This window comes from Phyllobates terribilis, unplaced genomic scaffold (assembly GCF_046119375.1).
Source record: "Phyllobates terribilis strain yellow unplaced genomic scaffold, ASM4611937v1 Scaffold_414__1_contigs__length_1644244, whole genome shotgun sequence".
Classification (NCBI taxonomy): domain Eukaryota; kingdom Metazoa; phylum Chordata; class Amphibia; order Anura; family Dendrobatidae; genus Phyllobates; species Phyllobates terribilis.
Window position 1 is genome coordinate 1,120,744 of NW_027363174.1, and position 12,693 is coordinate 1,133,436.

The following is a 12,693-nucleotide window of genomic DNA, read 5'->3' on the forward strand; positions in this document are numbered from 1 at the left end:
TGTTGATAACAAGGGCATTTGCTAAATAGATGGTGTGTGTGCAACAATATACTGAAAGGTCAATTATATTGTGCAGCTTATCTCACCACCTGTAGTTATTTAGGTGAAAGCTCCAAAATGCTTGCCTAATATGTCTGTTTATCCAAAAGGAAGTATAGAGGGAGAGCTAGATAGATAGCATTGCATTACATTACATTACATGGCAATGCAATGCACAGTTGCTGAAGTTGAACCAAAATGAGCTTGTCATCTGGCTTCTGCAACTTTTAACATGAAAAATCCAATGAGGAGAAGAAAAGCAAAGCCAAAGAGTCCATCCCAAAATCCGACAAACAAGCAAAATGAACAAAAAGCATTGAATTCAATTCTTTCTGATTTTAGAAACTGCATTAAAGAAGGGGTGCACCGGTCCTGGAGATACTGCAATACCAGGTCAATGCGTGGAGTGGACAGAGCAAGCTCTTTTTCCATCTCCCTGTTCTAAAAATCCATTTAATATATGGTCCCCAGATAGGGGACGTATCAGATATTAAACTGATAAGAACAGATACTACACTTGATCTTAGCCAAAAGGCCGAGAAGCGATAACCAGAATTGGTTTCCGACTACGGTGCCACCCAAGGATTCTGAAAAGTCCATTTGTGGAGATGGCCACCTGGACTCCCGTTAAGAAGACATGCTGTCAACCTCTAGATCCCTCACATGCCTGCACTTTTCGGCTTGCTGCTGCTGCAATCCACGCGTTTTAGATCTGCATAACTCCACCTCTTTTAGCACAGTACCCTCAACCCCCGGCTGTTCCCACCCGCCTCAACACCGTTGGAAGGGAGGAGAACCAATTAAGGCGGGGGGGGGGTGGAACGAGCAGCTGTCTACCCTTAGCAGGAGGGTTGCTGATTAATTACCTCTCCTGCTGCTGCTGCTGCTGGCTGTCCAGCAGCAGACTGAAGGTGGCTGCTGCTGTGCGCAGGTATATAAAGGCTCAGAGCCTATTATGACACGCGCAGCCAGCGTTCCATTGCCACATTCCGTCTACTGCAGGCGGGATACCTGGATGGCTGAATGTCACTGAGAAGCTCACAGAGACCGCCATAAGCAACAGTTTAAAAGAATGCCACAGACTAATCAACCAAACTTTTTGGGTTGGTTTCTCTTTTATAGTCTGCAGGCATTAAATGAAAGAAGTCAGTGTTCCAGCAGAGGGAGACAACGTTTCAGAAAAGGCATTGTAGCAAACCAAAAAAGAAATTTTAAGCGCAGCAGAGTAACCAGCTCACATACCTGTTAGCTCAGGTGAGTTTAAAAGGCTGCTGTTGATAACAAGGGCATTTGCTAAATAGATGGTGTGTGTGCAACAATATACTGAAAGGTCAATTATATTGTGCAGCTTATCTCACCACCTGTAGTTATTTAGGTGAAAGCTCCAAAATGCTTGCCTAATATGTCTGTTTATCCAAAAGGAAGTATAGAGGGAGAGCTAGATAGATAGCATTGCATTACATTACATTACATGGCAATGCAATGCACAGTTGCTGAAGTTGAACCAAAATGAGCTTGTCATCTGGCTTCTGCAACTTTTAACATGAAAAATCCAATGAGGAGAAGAAAAGCAAAGCCAAAGAGTCCATCCCAAAATCCGACAAACAAGCAAAATGAACAAAAAGCATTGAATTCAATTCTTTCTGATTTTAGAAACTGCATTAAAGAAGGGGTGCACCGGTCCTGGAGATACTGCAATACCAGGTCAATGCGTGGAGTGGACAGAGCAAGCTCTTTTTCCATCTCCCTGTTCTAAAAATCCATTTAATATATGGTCCCCAGATAGGGGACGTATCAGATATTAAACTGATAAGAACAGATACTACACTTGATCTTAGCCAAAAGGCCGAGAAGCGATAACCAGAATTGGTTTCCGACTACGGTGCCACCCAAGGATTCTGAAAAGTCCATTTGTGGAGATGGCCACCTGGACTCCCGTTAAGAAGACATGCTGTCAACCTCTAGATCCCTCACATGCCTGCACTTTTCGGCTTGCTGCTGCTGCAATCCACGCGTTTTAGATCTGCATAACTCCACCTCTTTTAGCACAGTACCCTCAACCCCCGGCTGTTCCCACCCGCCTCAACACCGTTGGAAGGGAGGAGAACCAATTAAGGCGGGGGGGGGGTGGAACGAGCAGCTGTCTACCCTTAGCAGGAGGGTTGCTGATTAATTACCTCTCCTGCTGCTGCTGCTGCTGGCTGTCCAGCAGCAGACTGAAGGTGGCTGCTGCTGTGCGCAGGTATATAAAGGCTCAGAGCCTATTATGACACGCGCAGCCAGCGTTCCATTGCCACATTCCGTCTACTGCAGGCGGGATACCTGGATGGCTGAATGTCACTGAGAAGCTCACAGAGACCGCCATAAGCAACAGTTTAAAAGAATGCCACAGACTAATCAACCAAACTTTTTGGGTTGGTTTCTCTTTTATAGTCTGCAGGCATTAAATGAAAGAAGTCAGTGTTCCAGCAGAGGGAGACAACGTTTCAGAAAAGGCATTGTAGCAAACCAAAAAAGAAATTTTAAGCGCAGCAGAGTAACCAGCTCACATACCTGTTAGCTCAGGTGAGTTTAAAAGGCTGCTGTTGATAACAAGGGCATTTGCTAAATAGATGGTGTGTGTGCAACAATATACTGAAAGGTCAATTATATTGTGCAGCTTATCTCACCACCTGTAGTTATTTAGGTGAAAGCTCCAAAATGCTTGCCTAATATGTCTGTTTATCCAAAAGGAAGTATAGAGGGAGAGCTAGATAGATAGCATTGCATTACATTACATTACATGGCAATGCAATGCACAGTTGCTGAAGTTGAACCAAAATGAGCTTGTCATCTGGCTTCTGCAACTTTTAACATGAAAAATCCAATGAGGAGAAGAAAAGCAAAGCCAAAGAGTCCATCCCAAAATCCGACAAACAAGCAAAATGAACAAAAAGCATTGAATTCAATTCTTTCTGATTTTAGAAACTGCATTAAAGAAGGGGTGCACCGGTCCTGGAGATACTGCAATACCAGGTCAATGCGTGGAGTGGACAGAGCAAGCTCTTTTTCCATCTCCCTGTTCTAAAAATCCATTTAATATATGGTCCCCAGATAGGGGACGTATCAGATATTAAACTGATAAGAACAGATACTACACTTGATCTTAGCCAAAAGGCCGAGAAGCGATAACCAGAATTGGTTTCCGACTACGGTGCCACCCAAGGATTCTGAAAAGTCCATTTGTGGAGATGGCCACCTGGACTCCCGTTAAGAAGACATGCTGTCAACCTCTAGATCCCTCACATGCCTGCACTTTTCGGCTTGCTGCTGCTGCAATCCACGCGTTTTAGATCTGCATAACTCCACCTCTTTTAGCACAGTACCCTCAACCCCCGGCTGTTCCCACCCGCCTCAACACCGTTGGAAGGGAGGAGAACCAATTAAGGCGGGGGGGGGGTGGAACGAGCAGCTGTCTACCCTTAGCAGGAGGGTTGCTGATTAATTACCTCTCCTGCTGCTGCTGCTGCTGGCTGTCCAGCAGCAGACTGAAGGTGGCTGCTGCTGTGCGCAGGTATATAAAGGCTCAGAGCCTATTATGACACGCGCAGCCAGCGTTCCATTGCCACATTCCGTCTACTGCAGGCGGGATACCTGGATGGCTGAATGTCACTGAGAAGCTCACAGAGACCGCCATAAGCAACAGTTTAAAAGAATGCCACAGACTAATCAACCAAACTTTTTGGGTTGGTTTCTCTTTTATAGTCTGCAGGCATTAAATGAAAGAAGTCAGTGTTCCAGCAGAGGGAGACAACGTTTCAGAAAAGGCATTGTAGCAAACCAAAAAAGAAATTTTAAGCGCAGCAGAGTAACCAGCTCACATACCTGTTAGCTCAGGTGAGTTTAAAAGGCTGCTGTTGATAACAAGGGCATTTGCTAAATAGATGGTGTGTGTGCAACAATATACTGAAAGGTCAATTATATTGTGCAGCTTATCTCACCACCTGTAGTTATTTAGGTGAAAGCTCCAAAATGCTTGCCTAATATGTCTGTTTATCCAAAAGGAAGTATAGAGGGAGAGCTAGATAGATAGCATTGCATTACATTACATTACATGGCAATGCAATGCACAGTTGCTGAAGTTGAACCAAAATGAGCTTGTCATCTGGCTTCTGCAACTTTTAACATGAAAAATCCAATGAGGAGAAGAAAAGCAAAGCCAAAGAGTCCATCCCAAAATCCGACAAACAAGCAAAATGAACAAAAAGCATTGAATTCAATTCTTTCTGATTTTAGAAACTGCATTAAAGAAGGGGTGCACCGGTCCTGGAGATACTGCAATACCAGGTCAATGCGTGGAGTGGACAGAGCAAGCTCTTTTTCCATCTCCCTGTTCTAAAAATCCATTTAATATATGGTCCCCAGATAGGGGACGTATCAGATATTAAACTGATAAGAACAGATACTACACTTGATCTTAGCCAAAAGGCCGAGAAGCGATAACCAGAATTGGTTTCCGACTACGGTGCCACCCAAGGATTCTGAAAAGTCCATTTGTGGAGATGGCCACCTGGACTCCCGTTAAGAAGACATGCTGTCAACCTCTAGATCCCTCACATGCCTGCACTTTTCGGCTTGCTGCTGCTGCAATCCACGCGTTTTAGATCTGCATAACTCCACCTCTTTTAGCACAGTACCCTCAACCCCCGGCTGTTCCCACCCGCCTCAACACCGTTGGAAGGGAGGAGAACCAATTAAGGCGGGGGGGGGGTGGAACGAGCAGCTGTCTACCCTTAGCAGGAGGGTTGCTGATTAATTACCTCTCCTGCTGCTGCTGCTGCTGGCTGTCCAGCAGCAGACTGAAGGTGGCTGCTGCTGTGCGCAGGTATATAAAGGCTCAGAGCCTATTATGACACGCGCAGCCAGCGTTCCATTGCCACATTCCGTCTACTGCAGGCGGGATACCTGGATGGCTGAATGTCACTGAGAAGCTCACAGAGACCGCCATAAGCAACAGTTTAAAAGAATGCCACAGACTAATCAACCAAACTTTTTGGGTTGGTTTCTCTTTTATAGTCTGCAGGCATTAAATGAAAGAAGTCAGTGTTCCAGCAGAGGGAGACAACGTTTCAGAAAAGGCATTGTAGCAAACCAAAAAAGAAATTTTAAGCGCAGCAGAGTAACCAGCTCACATACCTGTTAGCTCAGGTGAGTTTAAAAGGCTGCTGTTGATAACAAGGGCATTTGCTAAATAGATGGTGTGTGTGCAACAATATACTGAAAGGTCAATTATATTGTGCAGCTTATCTCACCACCTGTAGTTATTTAGGTGAAAGCTCCAAAATGCTTGCCTAATATGTCTGTTTATCCAAAAGGAAGTATAGAGGGAGAGCTAGATAGATAGCATTGCATTACATTACATTACATGGCAATGCAATGCACAGTTGCTGAAGTTGAACCAAAATGAGCTTGTCATCTGGCTTCTGCAACTTTTAACATGAAAAATCCAATGAGGAGAAGAAAAGCAAAGCCAAAGAGTCCATCCCAAAATCCGACAAACAAGCAAAATGAACAAAAAGCATTGAATTCAATTCTTTCTGATTTTAGAAACTGCATTAAAGAAGGGGTGCACCGGTCCTGGAGATACTGCAATACCAGGTCAATGCGTGGAGTGGACAGAGCAAGCTCTTTTTCCATCTCCCTGTTCTAAAAATCCATTTAATATATGGTCCCCAGATAGGGGACGTATCAGATATTAAACTGATAAGAACAGATTTTTTTTTTGACTTGGAATGTACCCAAACATAGGTACACCCGTTTATTGGATAAAACTTAATTACAATACATTAGATATGAACATAAAATCATTACATTTTAAAATACATTCGTACATAAATTGATTTCAGTTCAATAAGGCAATAAAATTACATTAAAATACAGACAATGTGTTTAGATTGCTGTGTTCCATTCTTTTACCAGCCATTGTTTTGATAAAATTACATTTCTCTTTTTATCCAATAAATAATACATATACATTTCACTAAAAGCCAACTCTAAAACATTTTTCACAGATAAAACATCGTGTTTAAAAAGAAGGATGTTCCTGGCCTTCCATAGAGCTTCTTTGATGGTACTGATTGTCTTCCATGCGATGATCCTCTTGCTGGCGTTGGGGCACTCCACACGACCAAATAAGACAGTTTCAAAAGTAAGATCCTTAATGTTTGTCATTTTTTGAAGCAAAGGAAATATTGTAGTCCATGTTTGTCGTGCAAAGTGACAAGTCCATAAAACATGTAAAACAGTCTCATCTCCGAGGCATCTTTGTCTTGGACATCTGGCAGTTCTCACGAGTCCTCTTCGGTGTTGGAATGCCCGACATGGAAGACAATCATGCACACAGCTCCAGGCCAGGTCCTTCTGGGAATTAAAAAGATAGGGTTCATTAATAACTTTCCATATGTCAGTACATTTATTATCATTAAAATTCCCAATCTGTACAATTGATTCCTTTTGTTTGAAACCATTTAAAATCATTTTGCTATCTCTTAAGTCTTCTGCACTTTTCCCTTTTAAGTCATACGTGTTTACAATAGTTCCTAAAATCTTATAGCTTTCTGGTGTATTAAGAGCATATGGGGAACTTAAAACTGTTTCAAACCATCCATGACGTTTCATAAAATAACCTGTGTTAAAACGGATAAAATATGACCAATAACTATTTTTCGACAGTGCATTAAAACATAAAACAAAAAATCTTATTAAAACAAAAGCTCTAAAATCGGGGAAATCTTTACCGCCTTTCTCTTTAGGCTTGACCACTAACTCTCTTTTCAATTTCTCCATCTTGGAGCTCCAGAAAAAAGTGAAACAAGCTTTGATTATTTTCGTAAAGGTATGTGTGGGGGGGGGAACACCAAACTTAAGTACAATAACAAAGGCACAATTACCATTTTTATAACTAGTACCTTCCCTTCCATTGTTAATTTCCTCAACCTCCACATACATAGTTTTTGATTTACCTTTTGTGCCACAAGATCCCAGCTTTCTTTACCTTTGTTTGTTTCGTTAAAAATCACACCTAGAATCTTTACAGAGTCACATTCAGGAACCGGTACATCATTTAAAATCATATTCCCCACATTTAAAATACAGCTTTTATTAAAATTTACTTTAAAACCAGATCCACCACAGAAGTATTCCACTTGCCGTAGTGTTTTCCGGATAGACAGGGCATCTTTACATGTTATGGCTACATCATCCATATATCCAGTAACTTTTGCTTCTAGCCCTCCCCCACCTGGCAAATGGACGCCTCGGATTTGCTTGTCTCTCCTTAAGACACTGAGTAGGGGTTCAAGGGCACAAATAAATAACAAGGGGGACAGAGGGCAACCTTGTTTTACACCAGAATTTAAAAACACATCACTTGTCTTAAAACCATTTACTAAAACCTTACTAGTGCAACCATGATAAAATGCTTTGAGAGAGCATAAAAAACCTTCTGGTATACCCATTTTAGCTAAAACATTAAAAAGGAATTGGTGTGACACTCTATCAAATGCTTTTTCAAAGTCGAGAGACAGGACCGCCAGCTTATTTCCCCTCGACTTTGTGTCATCTATTACATCTTTGATTAGATTCAAATTTTCCCAAACACTCCTTCCTGGTATTCCACACACTTGGTTTGGGTGGATTATGTTACCTATTACCTTTTCAAGTCTATTTGCACAAATTTTTGCCATTATTTTTTAATCACAATTTAGAAGGGTGATAGGTCTCCAATTTCTTAGTTGCGTTTTGTCTTCCTTTTTGTATATAAGGGAGACCTCACCTTTCTTTCAGGAGTTCGGTAGGGTTTTTGTATTAAAAACCTCACTAAAAACATAAAATAAATCCTCCTGTAAAATATCATAAAAAACCTTATAAAATTCTATGGGTATACCATCAGGCCCCGGTACTTTACCAGACTTAAAGCTTCTTATGGTCTCAGATATCTCATCTTCAGTTAGACTCTGTAATAAAACATCTTGTGAGACAGGGTCTAAAACAGTTGTAATTTCATCCAAAGTACTTTTCATAAAATGGTCATCAACAGATTTTGTGTTAAAAAGCTCGGAATAAAATTCATGCACTTTAGCTAAAATACCCTCTATGTCTTGTTTACCTTCCATTGATTCAATAAAAACACGATTTTTCACCATACATTTAAAAAAATATCGTGAACAGGTTTCATTATTTTCAACATGTTGGACCTTTGCATGGAAAATTAACTCTTTACCTCTCTGTTCCAAGGTATGCTGAATTTCACTTTTTAAGTCACTAATTTGTTTATCTACTTCAATCTCATGGCTCTTCAATTTATATAAGGTCTCCAATCTAGTGTTGAGTTGCCAATAAAATTCTCTTTTCTCTCTAGCTTTCTGGACCCCAACCTTCATAAAAAAATCTCTTATGTTCTTTTTCATCTTTTCCCACCACCTACTTATAGGGATATGGGGGTCTCTTATTCTTTTAAAATGTAAATAAAATTCAGTAAAATCAGATAAAACTTGGGGGTCTTCTAAAAGGGAAATGTTTAACTTCCAGGTACCTTTTCCTTTTTTCTTAAAATCATTACATTTCACATAAAAGGATAAAAGTTTGTGATCAGAAAAAACATTAGATAAAAGCTCACATTTAAAAGGCAATACATTTTTAGAGCAGAAAATAAAATCAATCCTGGAGCTACAATTCACGTTGCTCCAGGTTACCCATTCCTCTGCAGGCAAGTCTTTATTACACTCCTTAAAAACATCTGTTAAATTAAAATCTTGTATGACATTTTTTAACATAAAAGACGTTTTATCATAATTCCTACTTGTGGAGCTTGAGAACCTTTTTTCTCCACCTAAAATGCAGTTAAAATCTCCTGATAAAATAAGAGGGACAGAATCATTAATAAATAAGGGTAACATATTCAACATATCAGCTCTTTCTTGCTTATCTGTGGCTCCATAAAAGTTTAAAAATTGCCATTTAAAACCATCAATAAAAGCTTTTACTAATAAAATTCTACCTGGTAAAACCTCTTGAACAGAGTCAATAAAAACATTCCCTTTAAAAAGAATGGCGACCCCTGCTGACCTGGACCCGTTTGATCCTGACCATACTGAGGGTCCATGTGCCCAATCAGTCTCATATTCTGTATAATTTAAACTGTGTGGGATGCAGCATTCCTGTAAAAAGAAAACTGTAGCTGTTAGAGAGGATAAAAAATCAAAGAGAGCAACTCTTCTGGTCTTAGTTTTCAACCCTCTAGCGTTAAGAGAAAAACCACTAATCCCTGCCATAAGAGAAAAAAAGGAAATTTAGCATTCTTTCAAACTCTTACCTCAGCTGGTTTATATTTCTATTCCAGGAGATGAGGGATCATTGATCGTCAACAGAGAGCCCGTCACGGAGGACTCCTCATCTGTTAGTGTCCCAGACCGTAGACCTCCCAGGATATACTCTTGTTCCATTCTGTCCAACTCTGCTTGGTCGTATTGCCTGCCTCTTTGCTCACGAACCCCCATTTGGACCCCTATCGAGGCACCATCTGGGGGAATCGTATCGAGCACATGCGTCTCAGACGTTGACCACTTATTTTCAGGAGTTTCCAGGATCACTGAGTCAGCCATCTCCATCTCCCCCTCCATTTCTGAAGGGGGTGGGACATTGGCAACCTCCTCACCCTGTAAAGGCACCGTTTGAGGTTTCCCACTTCCATCCGGGGGTTCCGGTGGGGGTACTTCCTTAGGTGCCCTATCCACTCCGTGCAACCTGCGTTTTTTTGGCCCAGACTGTTCGCGCCCTTGAGTATTCCCAGGAGGATTCGAAGGTGAGGATTGGCCTGTAGCACCCACCCTCGGTCCCTCCGCAGGGGTTTCTGTTTGTGGGTTACCACGCCGTTCCCTCTTTTGCTTCGAGTTTCCAACAGTACACCATGGCTCACCATCCTCGGTCGGTATTTCCATACTCTCCCCCTCATTCTCCTCCGCGGGCTTGTCCGAACCAGCCGAGGGTTGGTCAGGGGGTGAGGGCTTTTCTGGTTCAGGGGGTGAAGGTCTCTCTGTTTGCCCAGCTTGAGCTCTCTTTGAGGTATTCCTAAAAGGACAATGAGAAAAAGCATGACCTCTGGAAACACAGTTGCTACAAAAAATTCCAGTTGTACAATTTTCAGTTTTATGGTCTTTGCTCCCACAGGCTACACAAGTAATGTCACAGTTAGAATGGCCGTATTTTTTGCATTTCCTACAGAATGCTGGCATCCCATTAAAAAAGAGGTCACCATTCGTGTTTCCAATTCTAAAACGTGCTGGGGGAAGTCTTATACCCCCCGGACTTGAAGGGTCCTTAATACATGTCACCGTAAATTTCCACTTACACGCCCAAACTCCGCACTCATTCATAACTATTCCATGGCTTACCACTTTGCTGAAATAATTGGATAAAAATGAAATAACATCGCTTTCTTTTGTATAAGGAGAGTAAATTTTAACAATTACAGTTTTTATCACATCTAATTCATGTTCGACAATTTTAACACCTTTAAAGATTGGCTTTCTCTGGTAAATTATATCAGGATCATTCATTTTACGGCAAAAATCTTGGTGGATACCTTTTTCAGTGAATGTGACATCGTATACACCACGCTTCGGGTAGTCTTGGATTGCCAGGATCTCGGATTTCTGGATTGAAAAAAATTTCACAAGAAGATCATCCACAATAAAACGTAAACCTCTGTTATCTTTACCTCCCTCATGGAAGTAAAACCGCACCGTATGCCGTAACCGGGCATAGGTCGGAATTTCACCTGGATCTGAATCCATGGTGAAACAAGGATTTCCGCAACAGGAAAACGGGGATTTCTGCAACCAATAATGGGGGATTTCCGCAACTAAGGAGTCGCTGAACAATCCTAGGACTGTACAGCTGGGATCGCAACCCGTTGCCCAGGGACTAAGCCCACCTCCTTATAGCAGCAAGGGCCTAAGCCCCACTACAAGAGTGGGACCCGAACCCAAGGCCAAGAGGCGGGGTACCCCAGGCACCTTCCAACTACAACCAATGCCAATAAAACCAACACTAGATCGCAGCCAAAAGGCCGAGAAGCGATAACCAGAATTGGTTTCCGACTACGGTGCCACCCAAGGATTCTGAAAAGTCCATTTGTGGAGATGGCCACCTGGACTCCCGTTAAGAAGACATGCTGTCAACCTCTAGATCCCTCACATGCCTGCACTTTTCGGCTTGCTGCTGCTGCAATCCACGCGTTTTAGATCTGCATAACTCCACCTCTTTTAGCACAGTACCCTCAACCCCCGGCTGTTCCCACCCGCCTCAACACCGTTGGAAGGGAGGAGAACCAATTAAGGCGGGGGGGGGGTGGAACGAGCAGCTGTCTACCCTTAGCAGGAGGGTTGCTGATTAATTACCTCTCCTGCTGCTGCTGCTGCTGGCTGTCCAGCAGCAGACTGAAGGTGGCTGCTGCTGTGCGCAGGTATATAAAGGCTCAGAGCCTATTATGACACGCGCAGCCAGCGTTCCATTGCCACATTCCGTCTACTGCAGGCGGGATACCTGGATGGCTGAATGTCACTGAGAAGCTCACAGAGACCGCCATAAGCAACAGTTTAAAAGAATGCCACAGACTAATCAACCAAACTTTTTGGGTTGGTTTCTCTTTTATAGTCTGCAGGCATTAAATGAAAGAAGTCAGTGTTCCAGCAGAGGGAGACAACGTTTCAGAAAAGGCATTGTAGCAAACCAAAAAAGAAATTTTAAGTGCAGCAGAGTAACCAGCTCACATACCTGTTAGCTCAGGTGAGTTTAAAAGGCTGCTGTTGATAACAAGGGCATTTGCTAAATAGATGGTGTGTGTGCAACAATATACTGAAAGGTCAATTATATTGTGCAGCTTATCTCACCACCTGTAGTTATTTAGGTGAAAGCTCCAAAATGCTTGCCTAATATGTCTGTTTATCCAAAAGGAAGTATAGAGGGAGAGCTAGATAGATAGCATTGCATTACATTACATTACATGGCAATGCAATGCACAGTTGCTGAAGTTGAACCAAAATGAGCTTGTCATCTGGCTTCTGCAACTTTTAACATGAAAAATCCAATGAGGAGAAGAAAAGCAAAGCCAAAGAGTCCATCCCAAAATCCGACAAACAAGCAAAATGAACAAAAAGCATTGAATTCAATTCTTTCTGATTTTAGAAACTGCATTAAAGAAGGGGTGCACCGGTCCTGGAGATACTGCAATACCAGGTCAATGCGTGGAGTGGACAGAGCAAGCTCTTTTTCCATCTCCCTGTTCTAAAAATCCATTTAATATATGGTCCCCAGATAGGGGACGTATCAGATATTAAACTGATAAGAACAGATACTACACTTGATCTTAGCCAAAAGGCCGAGAAGCGATAACCAGAATTGGTTTCCGACTACGGTGCCACCCAAGGATTCTGAAAAGTCCATTTGTGGAGATGGCCACCTGGACTCCCGTTAAGAAGACATGCTGTCAACCTCTAGATCCCTCACATGCCTGCACTTTTCGGCTTGCTGCTGCTGCAATCCACGCGTTTTAGATCTGCATAACTCCACCTCTTTTAGCTCAGTACCCTCAACCCCCGGCTGTTCCCACCCGCC

The 12,693-nt window shown here is 42.3% G+C and overlaps 6 non-coding genes across 6 annotated transcripts; all 6 read right to left on the reverse strand.

Moving 5' to 3' along the window:
• Nucleotides 1–395: 395 nt before the first annotated feature.
• Nucleotides 396–586, reverse strand: LOC141225742 (U2 spliceosomal RNA). Its single transcript, XR_012292982.1, has one exon. It is a non-coding gene; the product is annotated as a U2 spliceosomal RNA (small nuclear RNA).
• Nucleotides 587–1,706: 1,120 nt separating this feature from the next.
• On the reverse strand, nucleotides 1,707–1,897 carry LOC141225744 (U2 spliceosomal RNA). Its single transcript, XR_012292984.1, has one exon. It is a non-coding gene; the product is annotated as a U2 spliceosomal RNA (small nuclear RNA).
• Nucleotides 1,898–3,017: 1,120 nt separating this feature from the next.
• On the reverse strand, nucleotides 3,018–3,208 carry LOC141225745 (U2 spliceosomal RNA). The gene has a single exon (XR_012292985.1). It is a non-coding gene; the product is annotated as a U2 spliceosomal RNA (small nuclear RNA).
• Nucleotides 3,209–4,328: 1,120 nt separating this feature from the next.
• On the reverse strand, nucleotides 4,329–4,519 carry LOC141225746 (U2 spliceosomal RNA). Its single transcript, XR_012292986.1, has one exon. It is a non-coding gene; the product is annotated as a U2 spliceosomal RNA (small nuclear RNA).
• A 1,120-nt stretch (nucleotides 4,520–5,639) lies between these two features.
• On the reverse strand, nucleotides 5,640–5,828 carry LOC141226273 (U2 spliceosomal RNA). The gene has a single exon (XR_012293485.1). It is a non-coding gene; the product is annotated as a U2 spliceosomal RNA (small nuclear RNA).
• A 6,450-nt stretch (nucleotides 5,829–12,278) lies between these two features.
• LOC141225747 (U2 spliceosomal RNA) lies at nucleotides 12,279–12,469 on the reverse strand. The gene has a single exon (XR_012292987.1). It is a non-coding gene; the product is annotated as a U2 spliceosomal RNA (small nuclear RNA).
• Nucleotides 12,470–12,693: the final 224 nt, after the last annotated feature.